At 43.7% G+C, this 21,903-nt stretch overlaps 1 protein-coding gene across 6 annotated transcripts in view; it reads right to left on the reverse strand.

The window, feature by feature from the left end:
* Syk (spleen associated tyrosine kinase) overlaps positions 1-2,748 on the reverse strand; it is an 89,726-nt gene extending 86,978 nt beyond the window's left edge. For 3 of the 6 annotated variants that reach the window (XM_058582722.1, XM_046453961.2, XM_046453964.2), the window contains exon 1: positions 2,485-2,747. The gene's annotated coding sequence lies outside the window, so the exon portion shown is untranslated. Of the gene's footprint in view, positions 1-2,484 lie in introns of all 6 variants that reach the window. The other 3 variants (XM_046453968.2, XM_046453956.2, XM_046453972.2) reach the window with 2 other exon arrangements.
* Between the last annotated feature and the right edge of the window lie 19,155 nt (positions 2,749-21,903).

Below are 21,903 nucleotides of genomic sequence, written 5' to 3' on the forward strand. Positions count from 1 at the left end.
CAAGGACGCACCGCAGCTGTACAGGGTCCTGATAACCTGTTCTCTGAGTAACTATCATCTGCTTGCTCTCAAATCCTAAGACCTTCACAAACCCTGCTGTATGAAACCAGATCGCTAAAAGATGAAAACACCCACTGTACGGAAGGATCCGTATTTTGATTGATTTGATTGGAACTTCAATGCTAGCTGCTATTTCAGACTCGGTGAACAAGATGGGAACTGCCGGCCCAGTTACTGGAAAGAGTGAGTTACTGGACAATGCCAATGTCCTTTGCTTTCAAAACAGACAGTGGTTCAAAGAAGTTGAATACAGACTCAGTTCTGAAAAGGAAGGCTTTTGGTTTTCTGGTTTTTTTTTTTGTAAGTTTTGGGGAACTTCAATAGTGACAACACCTGCCCCAAACTGACACTCAGCTATTTATAGTCTTTATTTATTCCACTTAGACTATGTATACTGTTAACCAGGAAAGTGCTCAAGGATTCACGTGAGGGACGGCAGGGTGCTATTGGAGTGTGTTGGAGCGGTATGGAACCCAGGGTGTTGGTATGCACATATATCCACCTTTCTAAATTCTGAAATTGAGACTCTAAATTTAAAATTCCAAATTCTGCAAAACGCTGAATTCTGAAGCATATCTTGGCACAAAGGGTTTGGAGGACTATGAACAAATAACATGGTGCATGAGTGAAGTTCTACAAGATGTCTTTGGTTTAAAAAACAGAGTGATTGGACCTGCGTTCAGAATATTAAACACCAGCCCAAGGAAGACCAATGAGAATCATCTCTGAAACGCAGACCTAGTAATAAAATAATCGGCCTACCAATTTTCTCCCTCGGGAAAGGTAAAGATCTAAAGTATATTCCCCATTTTTATCCTAACTTAAAACATTAAAAAATATTCTAATTATGAAGACTTTTTATAAAACCCAATGTCTATAAGCATTTCAAATACAGAGGATAACACAATTTGTTTTACTGCAAAATTTCTCTAAATACACTAAGACAAACGTATGGTTTAGATAGAACAAAATAACGACACATAACTTGAATTGGTAAGGTTTGTCACTTTAAACCTTTTTCTTTTAGTTCAAATATAAATATACCCATCCCCTGTTTTGACTTCCTTTGCAGGAAAGAGAGACACCATCCATGTATTTAGTGTTTAATTAAACAGTTGCCTGTGTAAAGGCAATGAATTTGTTCTTTTTTTTTTTTTAAATGCTTTATTTATTTATATGCACTGCTGAGGATCATACCCAGTGCCTCATACAAGCTAGGCAATGGCTCCACCACTGAGCCAAACCCCAGCCCATGAACTTGTCTTAATTTAAAACAAAGAAACCAGATGACAGAACCAATCCCATTTACTCCAGGAATTCTCAGACATTACATGATTAATGTTTTTTTTTTCCCCCCAAATGAGTACTCTGACATGGCACATTTCCAAATCTTTTTATTACATCCTGGAATTCTTTGAAGGTTGAAAAAGAAGAGAAAAAGAAAAAAAAAATTCTTCCAGTCGATCGGTTTACTTGAGTTCAACCGAATCTTTCATCAGTCAGACAGAACTCAGAAAATAATCTTCAATAGCTTCTCACTTTAAAAAAAAAAAAAAAAACTTGCAAACTCTAATTTTTCTAATGACTGTCTTCCTAGTTTCTCGAACATTCAAACAGCAGCAGCGACTACATTTGTACAGTCCCTGGGTGAGTGACTTGGAAGCCATATTGCCTCCTTCCTCAAATATTTAACTCAAATTTACATTTTCCCACTTAAAACTTTTGTGACTCTGAGTCGTTCATGGGCTGAGTTCGCTGACAGTGAACTGGGGCCCACCTGGACCGAGCCATCCTGATCCATGTTAGCAGGGGTTCTGAAAGTTTCTTCTCCCAACGCAACTGCTCTTTCTACAGCAAAGACGCGCGTCTGCAAAGCCTCAGAAGCCATCCGCGCCTCTCCACCTTGACTAATCGACTTTGATAAATATTTTTAACATTTTAGTCCTTTTCTAATGGATCCGCCTAAGCGGCCCAAGGGAAAATGCTCTATTTCACAGATGGAGCTTCTGGGGCTGTGCCTGTCCCCGGCCTCGCGCTGCCAGGACCTCGCCGGCTTCCGCACCGTGCGCCCAGGCTGGAGGCCAGCGCGGGCGGCGGTCCCGAGGTCACCTTCCGCACAGCGGGACCTCCGCGCGCCCCCTGCGCCCCGGCCCGGCCCCCGCTCCTCCCGCGCAGGGGCTGGACCCCCAGCTCCGTTTGGGGGGAGAAGCTGGCAGGACCTACCTCTTCTTATGTAACGGTCAGGACATTCGTGCCCTCATTTAAAAGGCCAAGAGCCCGGCGGCCACCTGCGCCCGTGTGCCCAGGCGCGCAGGAAGACGGCAAATGACAAACACCCCAGGTGCCCCCCTCGCCGCCTTCCTGACCACAGGCGCCTCGGGAGCGCCCCGGGCGGCGGCCAAGGAGCGAGCGCGGCACACCTACCTGGGCCAGGTGAGGCGGCCAGGGCGGCCGCGGGCGCGTCCTCGGGGACAGCTGGCACGCCGCGCCGGTCTCCCGCTCCTCCTTGCTCTTCGGTAGCCAGTGTCGCCTCAGCCACCCGGCTCGCTGCGCTTCCTCATTTTGGGCAACTTCCTTAACGCGCAAGGGCAGGCGGCCCGCACTTCCTCCAGGCCGCCGCCCAGGCTCTCCCTGGCCCGCCTGGTTGACAGCACCTGTGCACCCCAGCGCGAGGGCCGGTGGCCCTGCGGGCTGCAGCGGGGGAGAAGCCTGGACGGGGCGCTCCGCCTTCCCCTTCCCTCCTCCCAGCTCAACAAGCCAGGCTAGGAGCCGTCCCATGTAAAGAGGATGGGACAGCTAACAACATGAACCGCAGCTGGGCCCTTAGCCGCCCAGGTCCTCCCCACCACCTGGCTGACATCTGCGACTGCTGAGGCCCTGGAGGCACTCAGGGTCCCTTTTTCTTTTTTTTCCCCCTCCCCCTCCCCCTCCTCCCCCTCCTCCTCCTCCTCCTCCTCCTCTCCTTTCCTTTAATTTTTTTCTTCTAGTTTTAACCATGCCTTCGCTTGGAAAGAGAATCTTTCTTGTTCATTGTCTGGTGTGCTTGCAGTCCACAGGCCAAGGTACCTGCTCACGCTGTGGCCCAGAGACCCGCAGAGCCCAAAGAGCTCCCTTTATGGGAACATCTAGTGGGTGGGTCCCGCCTGCCCAAAGGGCTGTTTTTCTGAGGGCTTTAATGATCTCAAAGTTCTTTCCATTGAATCCACTTCCTTCCATCCACAACTAGTCCTGGGGTCTGTATCTAATTACATTAAGGGTGATTCTTTTTTAAGATCCTTAAAATGTTAAAACCTGTCTTCCCTTCCCACCCATCCTTTTTATTGTTAAGCTGTGACTCTTTTGTCAAACCTTAACCTAAATACATGATAAAGCCCAGAGGGTGGTGAAGGAGGGAATGTCACCCACCTGTGACCTCAACAAGAACTGTCACAAGAACCTTCCAGAACCACCATCTTGCATAAAGACCACCACAACCTCCTACCTTAACGCTCTGCTTGAGGGTATCTGTCCAGCAGCTGCCTGTTCAACCTGGGGTAGATGCCACTCTTGTTAGCGATCCTTACAGCCAGGATCAAAATAATTTATAAAATTATCCTATTTCATGGGTAAGGAAAATGTGATATGTATACCCAATGGGGTTTAATTCAGTCTTAAAGAAGAATGAAATTATGTCATTTGCAGAAAAATGAATGGAACCTTTGAATGAAATAAGCCAGACCCAGAAAGTCAAGAGTTGAATGAGTGTCCTCTCTCATATATGAAAGCTAGAGAGAAAAATATTTTTGAAAAGGGATCCCACGGAAACAGATGGGAGACCAGAAGAATTGAGGAAGAGGCTCTGGGGGGAAGGGACAGAGAGGGCTGGGACTAGAAAGTGAAAGCGAGCAAATGTTATGTGCATGCATGAACATCACAATGAATCCCACTATCATGCATAATCCTAATGTACTAATAAAAACAATTCTCTTCATCTTGCCTTTGAATCTCCACCTTTTTTCTAAACCTCCTTGAATATGCTTATAGCTTCCCATGGCTCATGTATTCCCATTGCAAAATCTGCCACTCCCAAATAACTGTGCTCTTTTTGGGGAATCTCTGTGCATTATGTGGGTTTTGACAGGACATTAAATGTTCCCATGAAACAGTGTCCAGATCTTCTTGATAACACTTGTTTGCCAATTCCTGTTTTTGAAAAATCTGTACCCTGAGCCCAAACACGATAATCCAAATAAAATACACAGTATGCCAGATTATAATCACTATGGAGAGAAATAAAGGGATGCGGAGTGTTGACCTTCAGTTGGGGCCCTTAGTCTTTGCCACTTCAAATCTTGTTGGAATGGCTCTTCCCTTCATTTTTTTAAACCTACATGGAGGATTTTATTACGTCTGCATCTGTAAATCATTAGACTGAATGTTGCTTCGACAAGCCAGCAAAAATCTCGGTGGTTCTCTAAATGGAGGCTGTAGAAAGTCCACAGGAGGTTTTCAGAGCTGGTAGTGTTGCTGGACACGGGCTCTAGGAGTCCTGCCTTGGATCTGCGTGGGAAGACCACGGGCTTCTTTAGGGCTTCACCTGGTGGAGGTGAGGTGAAGTTCTAGACCCATCTGCAAGCGCCCCGTCAGCAGTGCTGTAGTCTTTCCCCACGTGGAGACATCTTCCGTGTTAATTACTATGCTTGCAGTGGCTTTAGAAAAAAAAAAATCAAAGTCATCTCCCAAATAGCTAGAAAACAATCTTCCTACACATCAGTCCATTTCTTCCACCCTTTCTTCTCCCCTTTGTAGATTTTGTTTTCCAATCTCTCACTGTAATACACCTAAGTTATTTCCAGACGCAGGCCTCCAACACAGTCACTCTTTAAAATCTCCTGTCCCTTTGCCTGCAGATTATTATGCTTTACATTTCTTTAAAAATAGTATATATGGTATATTTGTTTTCTGTTTCTGCTGGTTTAATCTCCTCATCTGTTTATATTGACTCATTGCTTCTACTGGTTCTGGGTACCCAGTATTTTCCTTGGGTACTTGGTGATAGCTGACTGGGAGCCACTTGTGGTCTTGAAAAAGTATTTGTGGGGATTCGTTGATGCCTAAGAAGAAAGTATTTTCTTTGAAAGAGAATTTGCCTTTGCTTCTGTTAGAAGCACAGGGCACAACTAGTCTTTGGACATTTTAAGGTAAATACTCAGTTTAAGTGTTTTGGACCACACAAGTAATATGACTTTGAGCTATAAGTTGGAGTACAATTTTTATCAATTCATGGTTACACCTTCTTAAGAATTTTTTTTTCTGTTTCCTGCTTCCTCTTACCTTTCTTTTGCATTGGAATCTGTGTGTCTCATATTCCTCTCACACACAGTAGTTTTTTTTTGAAAAATGGAACTAGATCTTTTTAAGACCATCCATATCCAAAATGTTTCCACTCTCATGTTTGATAGATGCTTTGGGTTGTATAGTATTCTAGTCTTTAAATTATTTTTTCTTCACAATTTTATTACCTGCTTGCTTCAAGTGTTATTGAGAGATCCAAACCATTCTGATTCTTTATCTTTAATTGTAACTTCTTGTCTTCCATTTGTAGATTGTAGCATCTGCTGTATGTCTCCAGTGTTTTAAAGCTGATAATATATGATGATAATGTGCGTTTTCCTGGGGTCAATTTATTCTTTATCACAAATACAGTGCAAACATACTTTTAAATACAATTCAGTTTTATTATAAATCTAGAAAAACTTTTATTTATGGAAAAATTTATTCAATTATTTTGTCAATGATATTTTACCCTCATTTTTTTTTCATCTTTTTGGAAGTGTTATATTTTCATGCTGGACTCTTTGTGATACACTCTTATGTGCTTATACTGTAATTTTTGTAGTATAGCATCTTAAATATGGGATGTCTGGGCCAAATATTATGTACATTTAAAAAATTTATTAATTTTCAACATATTTAAACAATTTGCTCTTTCCCTTGTGAAGAATCTCATTTCTTCATGCTTTCCAAGGACTGATTATTTTTGTGGTATGAAGGATGCCTGATGATATCCCTGGCATCTATTTGCATTTTCCTATTCTCTAGGGAGACTGAGTTTTTGGACATTTGCATTATTCTTATAATGTGCTTGCTTTAATATCCTGTGTCCATTTTTCTACTGGGTGGTTAATTGATTTCTGACTCATTTATAAGAACTGCCCTTCTCCTGCCCCCCCCCGGGGATTGGACCCAGGGCACTTAACCACTAAGCCACATGCCCAGCTCTTTTTAATTTTTTTTTTATTTTAAGAAAGGGCCTCACTAAATTGCTAAGGCTGGCTTAGAACTCACAATCCTCCTGCCTCCGTCTTCTGAGCTGCTGGGATTACAAGCATACACCACCATGCCTGGTTTATAGGAAATTTTTTTTTCTCTCTTTTTTTTTAAGGAAATTTTTTAAATGTAAAAAATATTAACAATTTTTTTATCATACTTGTATATATGGTCCTCATTTTTACTTTTCTCTTTTACTTTGTTTTATGACTTACCTAATCTTTGTGATTTTCTGAAATTAAATGCATTTGATTTTAAAATCCATCTATTTTCTTTTTCTTTCTTTCTTTCTTTCTTTTATTTTATTTTTTGGTACTGGGGATTGAACCCAGGAGCATTCATCCACTGAGCCACATCCCCACCTCTTTTTATATTTTATTTAGAGACAGGTTCTTGCTAGGTTGCTTATAGCCTCCATAAATTGCTCATGCTGGCTTTGAACTCTCGATCCTCCTATCTCAGCCTCCCAAGCCACTGGCATTACAGGCTGCACCACTGTGCCCACCAAAAACCCATCTATTTTCTAAACTCCTTTTCAATAATGTCCACTCAAAAATTGCTAAGATGTTAAGTGTCCTCACCACACACACACACACACACACACACACTCACATACACACGAACCCTTTGAGCTGACAGATACTAATTAGCTTCATTGTGATAATCATTTCATAATGTATACATATATCAATCATCTCACTGTACACAGTAAATGCAATTTTTATATGTCAATTATACTTTAATGAATCCGGAAATTTTTAAAAATAAAATATGGCACTAAATCTTACCAATTTCCTACACTTTCTTCTAATACTTCTAATTTTTAACTTTTAATATTCTTGCTTCCCTCTGAGATCTATATAACCTTGTATATAATGTGTTATGTGAAATTCCCCTGGTTTTTTCCCAAATGAACAATGATACCAGTTTTGATAAGCAATCCTTTTTCCACTGAAATGAAATGTCAACTTTCTCACTGAATAATCTTGGTAGTCGTCAAACATTGTTCCTCTTTCTGGACTCTAATCTTGTTCCATTGACCGGTTTGCCTTTCTTTGAATCAAAATCCATCGTTTAAAAAATCATCAAGAGAATGAGAAGCAATTATTTGTAGAAGACACATCTGGTAGATTATTATTCAGAATCTACAAAAGAATTTTTAAAAGTCAACCATAAACAAATCATCCGATTAAGAATGGGCCCAAGATCTTACCAGACACCTTGCCAGAGAGAGACGTACAGATGGCAAAGCAGCTCATGAGACAATATTGCACCTCATTTTCACTGGGAAATGCAAATTAAAATGACAGTGAGATCCCACTACACACCTATTAGATTGGCCAAAATTTAAAACACTGATAATCCTAAATGTTGGGAAGGATGCAAGCCTCTCTTACCCTGCTGGGGGGAGTGCAAGATGCAGTGGTCACCTGGGAACCCAATCCCTCCTAAGGTATGATCCACCAACCATGCTCCTTGGTATCTACCTAAAGGGCCGGAAAACTTCTATCTCCACACGGGCACGGGGTGTAGCTCAGTGGTAGAGTGCTTGCCCAGCATGCTCAAGGTCCTGGGTTTGATCCCCAAAACTGCAAGTAACAAGCCAACTAAAGGATAAGCCTGCACACAGACATTACCAGGACCTCAGTTTTGCTGTGAAGCTAAAGCTTCCCTAAAAATAAATAAAATGAAATAAATAAAGTCTTTAATTTTTTAAAAAATTGACTTTATTTTCATCACAGTGGCAAATACTCATAATAATAGGATATTCCTGACACGAAGAACACTACAAAGAAAACAGAAAATTCCATCAGGAACCTCAGGTGACCATGACAGAATTCTCTCTTTCCATATACACACAAGTCAATGGAGGTGATGAACATGGCTTCCTCTCAAAGAGGATGCCTTTATCATACATTTATGTCCATATAAAATATGACAATTCTACTTAAATTTAATAGAATAAAAATCCTAGTGTGAGAAGTGAAGAGTTACTGACTCTATGGAAATAACTTTACCACAAATGTGTGTCATTTCTGGAATGACGTCACTGAATAAGGCAAGAGACAAGTGAAAATAAGCAGTTTTAGTCATTTTTTTAAGCAGTAAGGTTTAGTTTTGGACAGTGTTGGTTAACCCTGCTGTCATGAGCTAATTCCCTCACACTGTGTTTCCCGCATCCTCCAACTTTAGTTACTCATAGAAGTTTGAAGTTGTCAAGTGTTTTAAATTCGACTTCATTTTTTGTAGCCATCACCCCTTGGTTGTTTATCCTTACTTCTGCATTTGAAAGGATTCCACATCACACCCAGGCCTTCTTAACCAGCACTCCGCCATTCCTAATCTCTCTATTGGTTTCAACAAGTGATGGCACATATTGAATCTATCAGTTCTCCCAAGACTGAGGGTATGAGTCTGTTACCATTACTACATGGGAATAATGTCAAGAGTGGCCACATTGTTCCTTGGTCCTCTATCCTCTTGCCTAAGATTAGGTAAATTTAACTCCCTTATCTTTTGGCAGGAAAAGCTGCTTTTGGGAAAAATCTGAGAGTAGCCAGTCCCTTGCTCTAATTTTGGATGACTTGCTGTCTTAGTCTGTTTTCTGTTGCTATAACAAAGTGCCCAAGGTTAGGAACTTTATAAAGAAAGGAAATTTATTTAGCTCACAGTTTGGTAGACAGGAAGTTCAAGATTGGGTGGCCCCATTGCTTTGGTTCATGCTGAACAACATCACAATGGTGGGAACATGTACATGAGAAATCACATGGTGAGGCAGGAGGCCACAGAGAGATTTGGACCAGGCTTGCTCTTGTTATAACATCCTGCTATCACAGAAATGAACCGGGTTCCAAAGGAACTACATTAGTCCCTTCCTAAGGCTGAGCCCCCCATGACGTAGCCACCTTGTACTAGGCCCCATCTCCCAAGGTCCCACCACCTCAGTGCCACCACCCTGGGGACCAAGCTGCCAGCAATGAAACTGTGGAGGACAAACCAATCCAAACTACAGCTCTTTCTCTTCCTCCTGGATTCCTAAAGGATACTTTTATTATTCTGCATTTAAGAGACTTGACAAGGACATGTATGGCCATGGATGAACCTGTATCTTCTGTTTTTTTTAACCCAATGTGCTCTTTATTGGCTCAGGACATCCATCGTGTGTTATTTTGAATACCTTTCCATTTGCTGGGTCCTCATCTTCAAGGATGTGGATTAACCTTTTGTCATCCATATCTATTATTTTCTCTTGGATTGCTATCATCTCTTTTTACTTCTGTGTTTATAGTGACTTTCTTTCCCTTTTTAATCAGTAGTTAGCTGTTCAGCAGGGTCTGCTTCATGGCTTGCCCTTTCTAACTTACCTGCAGATGGGTTTATTGGTCCTCAAGTTATTTACTTACCTCTGACTTCTCTCCATCTCTCCCACTAGTTATTATTTTCTTTGGTTTATTCAGTTGATCTTTGAGGCTTTTAAAAATTGAATTTATATTCTTACCGAATCATTATAATTATGTGCACTTAAAATTTCTTTCAGACTGGGTTTGTGTTTTGCTTGCAAATTTGGGTCAAGTTCACATACACGGCTCGCTCCCCGGGTCGTATCTCCTCTGCACTTGGCAGATCTAGACTCCCCTTTGCTCTGCCCTGTTTGGCTCTGTTCTGTTGGATCTTGTTCCCTTCTCCTTTTCTGTGTTGCTATTGAGGGTTCACACCTCATTTTCTACAGACTTTGAGCAGGAGAAGGGGGGATGAGCTTAGCTGGAGTTGCATTGACCACTTGGGGCTCTCTGCTCCCTCAGGAGACTGGGCACAAGATCCAGGATTCTCTCCTCCTCTGGGGAGAGGTTGAGGGCACTCCACGGTGCGGGGGCGGGGGCAGTTTTGAGCTCCTCACTGCCCCCATTAACAGTGGGTTCTTGGAGTCTTCTCACTCTGACGAGGCACGTCCTGACTTCTAGCTGGTCTCTCTGTACCCCCATCTCCACCAACTCTAAAACCCGGAAAGCTAGGGATGAGCCATGACTCCATCCACTTCTGAAGGTCCCAGAGGGAGTCTTCAGGATGTGGTGACCCCAAGGGGAGGTCCTGGGAGGTGGAGGTCTGACATCTCTGTGGCCCTCCCACACTTCCGTTTCTCCTGTGAGCCAGCACTCCACGAAGGGCCCCTCATGAGGTGCTTCTCCTTTTCTCCTTCAGTTGCCCTTGGAGACCATATTTGCTTTCTTCCTCTTCCCTTTTATCTGGGTTGGGGGGCCTGAGGAAAGGGAGGGTTCTCTTCCTCCTAGACGGCAGGACCTTCTGTGAGGGTTTCACCACTTCTATCCAAAATTTAATGCCACCCGCTTTTGCTGTAGAATTGACATTGTACCTTTTAATGATAGAATGCAAGATTGTCATTTTTCACCTCTTTCACCCCTCTTTGGATGATTTGGATGGCAAGTAAAAGAATACCCAGCTTCAAAACTAGTGAGATAACAAAATTTTATTGGCACACACAGGAGAAACCAGCATAGTCAGGACTCCATCCTCCGTACTTACATACAAATCAAATGGGGACGCAATTCATCGCAGGTGAATTACTTAGGAAGGTAAGTTAATTATGATTGACGACCTCTGGACGGATCTGTCCATCCCTGTGAGTCTCACCTCCTAGTCCTACCCACCCAGTTGCCACTACGCCACAGAATGTAGCAAGAGGAACAATCTGCTCTGGATGGTGTCCCCCAGCCAATCCCCATTGAGCAGACTTAAAAGTGGTTTGTCACCTACTAGGGACATGAGGGATGGACTTCCTTCTGTCCACCCCCCCCCCCCCTTCTTTTTGCTGGTGAGATTCTGAGCCAAAACAAAAACAAAGGAAAGTTCCTTAGGGACCAAGGATCATGTTTGAACTCTGACTATGTTGCTGAAAGCTTGGTCCTTGTCCCCAGTGCCAATCCAATAATGAGTACATAGTTTTGAGAAAAAGGAAAAAGAAGTTTCATTGCTTTGCTAGCAAAGGAGAAACACAAGGGACTTCTGTCCCAAAGGCTGTGATTCTGCCTATCAGCGGGAACAGGGGGCTTTAAGGAGGTGATTTAAAGCTACATTCCAAGAGTTCTCCAGTGCAGTTGACACTCACTTGTTAGTTTGGGAGAAAGTCATTTCTGAGATCTTCTGGTGCCATCCCCAAAGTCTGGATGACTTTGTTCCTATGGTGAGTTTGTACTCAGGGACAGATAACTCTGCCCAGGACAGGAAGAAAGATAATCCTGTTTTCCCTGGGATTAGGGACCTGGAAAAATTAGGGAGGAGTAGGGAGAAAGGAAGAGAAAGAAACATGCCCATTAAAAAAAATAAGTTACAGTAGCAGAGCAGCAAGGGCTATATTCAGAGCATACAGTGGACACAGTTACCACCACATGTGTGTAGACCCAGCCATGAGTACCCTGAAGGAGGTCAGAAAGCAGGGAGAATGTCCCAGTCTCTGTTCCTGTCCTTGTGTGTGGCTCAGAGCAAGTCAAGTCTCCTCTGTACACTTCTGATTTCTTGTTTCTAATGAAATTTAAGTCAGCAAACAATTATTGAGGATCTTATATTGGTCATGCACCAATCCTAACCACTAGAGATGAAAAGGGGTGGGGAAAGAAGTTAAAAAATAACTTCTCTCCCTCACCTGTTTCATAGGTAACTATCATTTGCTGGACTGGTTACTCTTGGTAAATAAATAATTACTGAAATGGGAGATAGTTTTGCTTTTGGGGGTGGGGCAGGTACCAGGTATTGAACTCAGGGGCACTAGACCACTGAGCCACATCCCCAGCCCTATTTTGTATTTTATTTAGAGAGAGTCTCACTGAGTTGCTTAGTATCTCACTTTTGCTGAGGCTGGCTTTGAACTCATGATCCTCCTGCCTCAGCCTCCCCAGCCACGGGGATTACCACCATGCTGCTCTTATTTTACCTTAATGAAAATCATCTCAGTCCCTAGCTTTTCTCATACCAAGATACCATTCTTTTTACATGCAATTCAATTTTTGACAGTCTTTTTTTGAAGGTACAATCCACGTTTTATACCACTTACCCATTTAAAAGGTACAACTGAACAATTTTCAATATATGCCCAAGGTTGTACATCATCACCAAAATCAATATTAGCATCTTCTTCAACAACAAATGAAGCCCTGCCCCATTATTAGTCGCTTTCCATTCTCCCACCAACACAGTCCCTCCCGCCAAACCTGTGGTCCTAGGGTGAATATCAGTCTGCTTCCCGTCTCTGTAGACGTGACTGTTCTGGGCACTTCGTATGAATTTAGTCATATAATCATATGACATGTGCTCTTCATGGCTGTCTTCACTCACTGTACATAATGTTTTCTTTCATGTTATAGGATGCATCACGATTCCATTCCTTTCCATTGTCAAATGATCTCGCATGGTATGGATATGCCGCTTTTCGTTGACCCACTCACGACTTCCTGCTCTTTGACTATTGCCATGAACACGAGCTTTTGTGCTGATGTACATTTTCTTTTCTTTTCTTTCTTTCTTCCTCCCTCCCTCCCTCCCTTCCTTTCTTTCTTTCTTCTTCTTTTTTTTTTCTTGTATTGATAACTGCAAATAGAATTGCTGGGCCATAGGGTGACTCCATGTTTGTCATTTTGAGGAACTAACAGGCAATCTGCTAAAGGGACTTTACTATCTGAAATTTTTACCAAAAAAAAGGAGGCGAGTTCCAATTGTTCCCACATCTTTGGTGACTCTTGCTGTTGGCCATTTGATATCAGCCGTGGTGGCAGGTGTGAGGTGGTATGTCATACACAGGCTCTCTGGGGACAAGCCAGATCCTGGGCCAGCCAGCAGCGGGGGAGGGTGGGAGGGTGGGAGGGTGGGGGTGGGGCCCCTCCCCTCCCCTCCCCTCCCCTCCCCTCCCCTCCCCTCCCCTCCCCTCCCCTCCCCTCCCCGTTGTCATTGGTTCCCAGCATTGCCCATGTTTTATCCCAGACAGGGTGAGAGATAAAAGAGATCTCCTTTTCCCCCTCCTTCCTCAGCTTCCCGAGCAGCTGGGACTCCAGACCTGTGCCACCACACCCAGCCCGTCTGGGACTTTATTTAGTCAGAGGAGTGTGACTGATATTCAATTTCTTTTCCTCCATGATTACTCAGCTTATTCGACAATCCATCTTCTCACTGGATGGTAATTTACTTTATCAGATATTGATTTGCATAAATGCTTGTGTTTATTTCCAGTTTTTCTACTCTGTTTCACTGATCTATTTGATAGACTAGCTTTATAATTCTGTTTCTTTTTTTTTTTTTTTTTTAGGGTTTGAAGAGGTCTGAGGGCAAAAGTTCCTCTCCCATCTCATAGGGTTTTCCCTTTTACCATCAGGACCTGGAGAAAATATATATAGGTTGAGCCTCCCTAATCTGAAAACCCCAAATCTGAAATGTTCCAAAATCTGAAAGTTTTGAGCACATGATGTCAAAAATATAAAATTTCCACATCTGACTTCACGTTATGTCCAGATGCAGGTGCAGTAGAAATGTTATATAACATTACCTGCAGGTTGGGTGCATAAGGTGTAGATGAGATGAGAATGGGAGAGAGCACCTTCCTGTGGGCAGCCGCCAGCGCTGGCGGATGCACTGTCCAGTCGGGGCTCACAGCTCTGCGGAGCCCATTGCCATAGTGAGAAGCGATTCCACTGTAGAAGAGTTTCAGGGAGGCGATTAAAGCATCAGGGTGCGTTCAGTTGCACATGCCTGGAAATCAAAGTCAGGAGCCACATTCCTTAAAACCTGCCCAAACAAAGCAAAAGAACAACAAACTCCCCCCCCCCCCCGCCAATCCCCCCAAACCAGCTGAGCTCTTGGAAACTGTGGCAGTTGTAATACAGGGCACCATTGACTTCCTCATGCCAACTGAGTCTTCAAATCGAGCGCGTGCTTTTGCATTTGAAATCATTTCCCTTTCTATGACAGTGGGGGAAACTGGGTTTAAGGAAATCATGTGCTTTGATATTTCCAGAGAACATGAACCTTTATTGATAGCCTTGGGAAGCGACAGCTGAATTTGCTCATGCTCCATTTGGTCTTTCCGCCTCATGGTCAGAAAGTCCTGGAAATGTCAGGTGGGGGATGGCGCGTGCTTCTCCTTGGAGACTGGGATCTCAGTGCGCTCGCTGCCAACATGGGTGACTCTTGGGAACTCAGCTCTGCTCCAAGTTCTATTGTGCGTCCATGGAGGCAGACCAACTTGGTCCAGTGTATGAGAGCTGGCCTCCATGCACCATGAGACCCAAGAAAGAGGGAGACAAATCCAGAATTACACAGAGCACGATTTCTTGGAGACTTACCAACAGAAGGATGGCCCTGGACATCAGCAAGTCCAGGTGGATCCCTGCAATCGGAGTCAGCGAGAAGGGCATGTGTGAAGTGGTTAGGGTGAAGATGACTTCATCCAAGCTGGAATGTACCTGGTGTAAATCCGACCCTGAAGACCCATCCCTCCCTGTCAGATGTGGAACACCTACAAAACTTAATTTGAGCAACACACAAATCACTTGTGGTGACTTTGAAATAATACTTGGATGTTTGCAGAATTGAAGACTTGGGATTTACTGAGTTAAGCACAAAGAGTCAGGCATACTCCTGGCACTTCTGGTGCCAGGGTGTGGACATAAGGCTCTACACCCCTCTAATGGTTTTATTTCCTCAAAGTATGCTGGGAAGAAATGCAGAGAACCCCGGCCCCCCAGGGCTCCCCAGGGGCAGGCATGGTGGTTCCAACTCAAGATGGCTGCCGTCATGTCCTACCAAACCCATTCCAAGTGTATCCAGAGATGTTGCTCCCAAGGACCTGCATTAAGGATCAGCATAGTCCTAGGATCCCTCTTCCAGTTTTGGAGAACTTTGATTACCATGAAGTTCTTTCTCATATTGAGAAATTCAAATTCATGAAAATTTTCACTTCCTGTGCCATCTCTCCTGTGGTGTTAAGGTTGCCTTCTGGAGCTAGGATGGAACCCTCTATTGTCACAATAGTCTAGGCATTTGGTCAGCAGAGTAGCAGAGTGGCCCAGTGCATTGACCTTGGAAGAAGACTGGGTCAACTCCCTGCTCTTATGACCCACTAGCTGTGTGACTTTGTGCAAGTCTTTGAACCTCTCTGGGCCTCAGATTCTTGAAGTGTAATGGAAACTCCCTCTTGAATCTGACATGGCCCATGACTACTTTAACCAGAAGAGTGTGACAGAGAGATGCCATTTCTATTCCAAGTTTTGCCTTTCAAAAGGCTGGCTGCATATGTCTTGGGCTCTTGGAGCACCAGACTCCATAAGAACCCCACAGACTCTGTTAGGAAAGACCACCGAGTGGGAAGAGGTGGGAGATGTCAGGCTGAGCTATTTTCCCCCCATCCTCACAAGACCAGATATGTGAGTGATGCAGAGGGAGCAGAATGCCAGAGTGACCTGATTAGTGCCACACCAAGCAGAAGACCCCACCAGCTGAGCCCTGCCTGAACTTCTGAGCCACCAAGTCATGAGATATTTAAAAATAGTTTGTTTCAAGGCAACGGTGTTTGGGGGGTAATGTGTTACATAATTGTGCTGCAATAGATAAGCAGGACAAACAGTGACATCCAGGTGTCCCTAAGGCCAGCTGCATAATAATCTATCAGACTCAGTGCAAAATGAAAATGTGGGTCCTTGTTCAAAGAGCAACAGAAAATGGCTATTCAAGGTATTAAAATATAAAGTTGTCTTCCACTTCTATCACCTCTAAATTTGTCATCATGTTTTTATTTGCTATTTGATGTCATTCTAAGTAAAGAAACATTTAAAGAATAAATGATTTGCATGGATTTTACCCTTCATCTCTACACAGAATTGGCTACATGGGTTTTAAATTTTATAAGAGCACCTGACTGTGTACAGAGTCACTGATTACACAGCTTGTGTTTTGCAGCTTATATGTGCAGTGTACTTTATTTTGGGGTATAGGGATTGCACTCAGGGGCACTCGACCACTGAGCCACATCCCCCAGCCCTGTTTTGTATTTTATTTAGAGACAGAGTCTCATTGAGTTGCTTAGCACCTCGCTTTTGCTGAAGTTGACTTTGAACTTGTGATCCTCCTGACTCAATATCCCGAGCCGCTGGGATTACAGGCGTGCGCCACTGTGCCCATCCACTGTGCAGGTATGTCTTGTTCTCAGCAGAACAGTGGAAATGCTGCAGGAAAATAATTCAGCCATTTTCATTTTGCTTGCTGATAAATGCACACTCTCTTGGACCCTCCCTCTGCCTTTGGCTGCTGAGTGAGAAGCTCCAGAGAGGAGCTATGCCTTTTTGGTCCTTCCCTTTCTAGGTCCTCATTTTCAGAATGTGTGGTTGGCTGTTGCAGGGAAGTAGCTTGGGTGAGAAGGGGTATGACAGGGCACCCTGGATGTCTTCTTAGAAGGCCATTGCCCTCTTTCTGTATTTGGAGGAATCCTGGTTTCAGCAGACTGTGTGTGTCCCTTTGGGCTGTGCACACTCCTCTTGTTCAGTGGCACACACCACGTGCTCTCTTTGTGCTACGTGCTTTGAGTTTTGTTCAAATGCGCACACAGTAGGTCCACACATCTTCCGTGATCATGGACGGTGTGGGGAGAAGAGGCGAGTGGCCAAGGACGACAGCAGGCAGGTGCCGTGCAGATCCCTCTCCTGCGCATCCAAGTGCTCCATCTTCCCACTGGATTGTATTTACCGACCACAGGTTCAATGTGTGAAGATTTAAAAGTGCAAAGAGCAGAGCACGACCCTCACCACGGGGCCCTGGTGGCTGTATGTGCAGTAGGTCCGCGAAGTTCTGGAAGTTATCCTGAAAGCATCATAAGTCTGTGATTGGTGGAGTGGTCGGACATGTTTCTCTTGCCTGGCCAATCAGGACACGCCATGCCTTGTGCCCAGTGACTGAACAAAGGATGGGCATGTGACTCAGACCAGGCCAATCATAGCAATCCATGCCCGCCTTCTCAGGGACTAAGAAAAAGCTAGGCATGTGACTCTGTTGGGGTCTCCTGGATGCTTCCTTGAAATTTGTCAGCAGAATCGTGGGGAAAAAATGTCTCTCTTCCTGTTGCATCCTGTGCTGAGTACAGCCTTGGGGTTTGCTAAACCATATTTCCTGCCCCACGGAGAAGCCTGTGGAAACAAGAGGTGGTGAAGCTGGCAAATCAGGGGAAGCAGAGAAGGTGTGTAGCTGGGAGATAAAGAAAACCTTTCACATGTGGTTGGACCCGTGGGCTCCTTGTCAAAACTCCATCTCTACCTTGGAGATCCCAACAGTTACCTACTGTTGTGAGGGGGCAAAATTGCAATGTATGCAGTCGAGGGGAGAAATAAAGAATGTCCACATGCTTCTGCCCCTTTCAATGCTTTATTCACTCAAATTACTCAATATGATTTCACTCTATAGGTTCTTAAGAAAACGACAATCCTTAATGCTAGGCACTGCAATAGACATAATCCATCCACAGCAAACAATTCTAGATTAACCTAAGCACTGCAAACACACTCAGTCATGACAGGCGAAGGACAGACATTCCCTCTGCAGGCTAAGTTCAAAAGTCTTAAGCCTTAGGCTTTATGTCCAGCAGATGCACACTCACTCAGACCGCGGTGATCGGGTGGGGAACCTAGGCAGGCTTCTCCTGGCGTGGAGTGGACGACCAGTTGAGGAGGGGGTCGTAGGGAGGAGTTGGCTCTCACCAAGGTCCAGACCAGGCTGTAGAGTTTGAGAGTGTTGAAGATCTTGCAGAGGATCAGGAACCATGACAAGTGATGGGACGTCAGGTCCTCAGCAGGCCCTCCAGCTCAAGTGCATCCTTGTTTCGGCTGCTGAATCCCCGTTCATCAGCTCTATTACTTATACTAAATTTGGGGGCTTTTGACCCCCCCCCTTTCAATCCTTATCAGCTCCACCAGATTTCTCCATGACATCATTTACCCTGGGGTCAGAAACATCTGGTCTGGTGGTCTCCACCCTGATCTTCTCGCCTTTCCCTCTTATCAGGTGAGGACAGCCTGCCAGGGGCTTCACTCTGTTTATCAGGGTGAGGGGAAGTGACTTGTCTGAGGCCATACTGGAGGGATCTGTGGGTGTGCCTGGTGAGACTGCAGGTTTCAAACTGGAGTTTTTAAAATGGAGTTGCTTAGGCTCAGGCCTAAGGCCATCCTCACAGGTCCCCAGGTTCTCTGTCTTCCCTTTGTCCACGGCTATTTTGAGCTCCATTTCCATATCTAGCCATGGAAAGTATCCTGAAAAATCATGCTACCAGGTTTTGTGGCTGTGAAATTGTGAGAAACATCTCAAGTTGATCCCTGACAACAGTGAATATTAGTTTACATTTTCTACATCCCAGTTCCTCTTTTTTTTTCAGTGCATATAACAACTTCTATGATTTTTTTTTTTTTTTTCGCTTAGGAAAGTGTACTTCCCTCTTTCTATCTCCTTTAAGTAGACCTTTGGTTACAAGAGATACTAAATAGATACTTATGAAATCTCCGGGTGGTTTGCTGAATTCTTTACATGCATTATCTAGCTAACTTCTTTAATAGAGGCTGCAAAGGGAGAACAGTTATTGTCTCTATTTCAGAGATGGACAGACTTCCTCTTCTGAGGAAAGGGAAGTTATTTGACAAAGACCACACAGACAGGAACCTACAGAGCCGAGATTTGCACCTAGATCTTGTGTTTCCAGAGCCTCCGATGTTCCAGAGACCTCAGAGTGCATAAGATTAACCCAGCAAACGATTTTCAGGAGTTAGCATAAATATTTCCGGAATGGGTAATGGAATTTTGCAGTTTAGAACACAGACTAACATCTTTATGCTAGTGCTACAAATGATAAAGATGTCATTGTAATCTCAGTAAAATGAAAAAAAAAAAAAAAAAAGAAATATCACCTATGGTGGTGCCTTAGTTCCTCTGTAGCCAACCAGGGCATCCTATGCCTTGTGCCCAGTGACTGAGCAAATGATGGGCATGTGACTCCATGCTGTTGCCACTCACAAAGCAGGTCTGTCATTGAAGGGCCTCAACCACCTGGGGAAATAAATCCTGGTGCCTGTGGGGATGATGTAAGAGGAGCTGTGGGAAGAGAGATTCTACTTCTTCTTGTGGAAATCAGAGAAACAAACAGCCAAATTAGAATGACAGTCACATTTGTATTTCACATTTCATAGCTTTTTTTTTTTCCCACAGAACTGTTGGAAATATGCCTGGGAGTTAGATTTTCATATATGCTTGTCAAACCCTTGAAGTGTTGTTTGAAAGTATGTTATTTCTTTATGAAATATAGTAATTTGGGCCTTGGAAAAGGTCCTAGGTATTGTTCACAAAGGATGTTATTAACGTATATAGTTGGTAAGACTGATTGTTACTGGCGATTCTCTGGTACAAGTGAAATTAAAATAATGTTCCCAATCTGTACAATCTCCTATCTACTTTCCTATGTAATTCTTGAACAATCTTTATTTTTCTTAAAAAAAAAATGTGACAAGTCAGATACTTCTTAGCTGATAAGTTTTCCTTCTCCCCAGTTAAGGTCAACAGCTAGATCAAGAGCTGATCTTTAATATGAACTTGATACATTTCTTTATCTTCAAAACATGGTATGATTTACTCTATAGTGAATTTCTGTGGTTTTTAAAAGTGGAATCCCATGTAGAGAAACAGAAATCTGTTTCTAGAAACATATTGAGTTTTTACAAGATCTCAGCTTTCCTCGGGCAGAGCTCACACGCATTTTGTGAAGCTAATGAGAAATCATCCTTACATCACTTTGCCAGCGGGATCCTCGTTGACAGGTGTTCTATAGGCAATGCTTACTGAGCGCATGCTGATCTAAGCCCTTTGGATACAGGACAGGGAGGTCCCTGTCCTCTAGAAACTGACAGTCCAGGGGCAGATGGACCACCCACAAGTGTCTGATGGATATGCAGCATGATTACAGGGGCAGTTAATGCTATGCAGAATTACAGAGGGTGAGAAGGAAGAGGTGAAGTGCTCAACGAGTGTCTCAGAAGCAAAAACATCTGTGTATGAATTAATAAAGAGATTAGTAAATCACTGAACCATGAGAAGATGTGGGGGAAGGGTGTCCTGGAGAGGAAAAAGGAAACACAAAGCATGGAATGTTCAGGAACAGCAAAAAGCCAGGTGCTTGGGATGCAGTGAGCCTAAGAGAGCAGGGTGGCAGGAGGTGTTCCGAGACAAGTGGTGAGGCCAGGTGACATCAGGCCTTGCAGATCATGTGAGTACTTTGATTTTGTTATTAAGGCAAGAAGAAGTCATAGGAAGAGGGACTTCATCTGATTATGACTATGAAAAATTATTGGACAAATCCCAGCAGCTTAGCAGGCTGAGGCAGGAGGATGGTGAGTTCAAAGCTGCTTCAGCAACTTAGTGGGGGGCCTTGTCTCTAAATAAAATATGCAAAAGGGCTGTAGATGCAGCTCAGTGGGTAAGTGCCCCTGGGTTCAGTCCCCTGTACAAATAAATGTGTGTGTGTATTTGTGAATATACATAAAATAAACTATAGAATTGCAAAAGTTAATGTCACCGGGTCAAACTTCATCTATTTATAAAACCAAGACATCACTCATATACAATGAATACACACACCTCTGGGCGTGTTGATTAGCTTTTGACAAATCTTTGTGGATCTGCATACTTGAGTTAACTACCCGCACGGTCAAAGCCTAAAGAAAGTCGTTTGGCAGCAAGCACCCAGTTTCTCAGAGTCGACTGAAAATTTAATTTCTATCATCTGAGGTTAGTTTTCTCTGCTTTTGAATTTTATTTAAAAGAAATCATACACTATGCTTTTATGTATCTGGCTTCATTTCGCTCAACATCCTTGTTTAAGATTCATCCATGTTGTTCGCTCACTTCTTGCTTTTGGGTGGGGGTAAACAGGGAACCCAGTAGCACTTAACCACTGAGCTGCATTCCTAAAACTTTTCTTTGTTTTTTATTTTGAGACAGGGTCTCACGAAGTGGCTTAGGGCCTTGCTAAGTTGCTGGGGCACAGATTGGCTTTGAACTAGCGATCCTCCCGCCTCAGCCTCCCGAGTCACTGGATTACAGGCTGTGCCACCTTTCTTTTCCATCTCTCTGTTAATCAGTATCCTTTACAACATCTTTTATAATACATGTTTATTATTAAGTATAAATGTCCCTAAGTTCTATGAAATGACCTGGCCAGTTCTCTGACCCGAGGAAGAGGGTATGAGAACCTCAATTTATAGCTAGTTAGTCAGAAGCACAGGTCACCACTTGGAGCTTGTAACTGGCATGGGAAGTTGAGGGCAGGGGTAAAGACTTTGGGGATGGAGCCCTCAACCTGTGGGATTTGATGCAAACTCTGCTTGGATAAGGCAGAATTGAGTTGAATTGTTGAGCATCCAGCTGGTATTGCAGTATTGCTTAGCAGGTGGGGAGTGGTGGGGGAGTCATATATTTTGAGGATCAGAAGTGCTCTGTGTTGAATGTTGA

This window comes from Marmota monax, unplaced genomic scaffold, assembly GCF_021218885.2.
Source record: "Marmota monax isolate L192 unplaced genomic scaffold, Marmota_monax_Labrador192_F-V1.1 WCK01_AAM20220418_F8-fsc00217, whole genome shotgun sequence".
NCBI lineage: Eukaryota > Metazoa > Chordata > Mammalia > Rodentia > Sciuridae > Marmota > Marmota monax.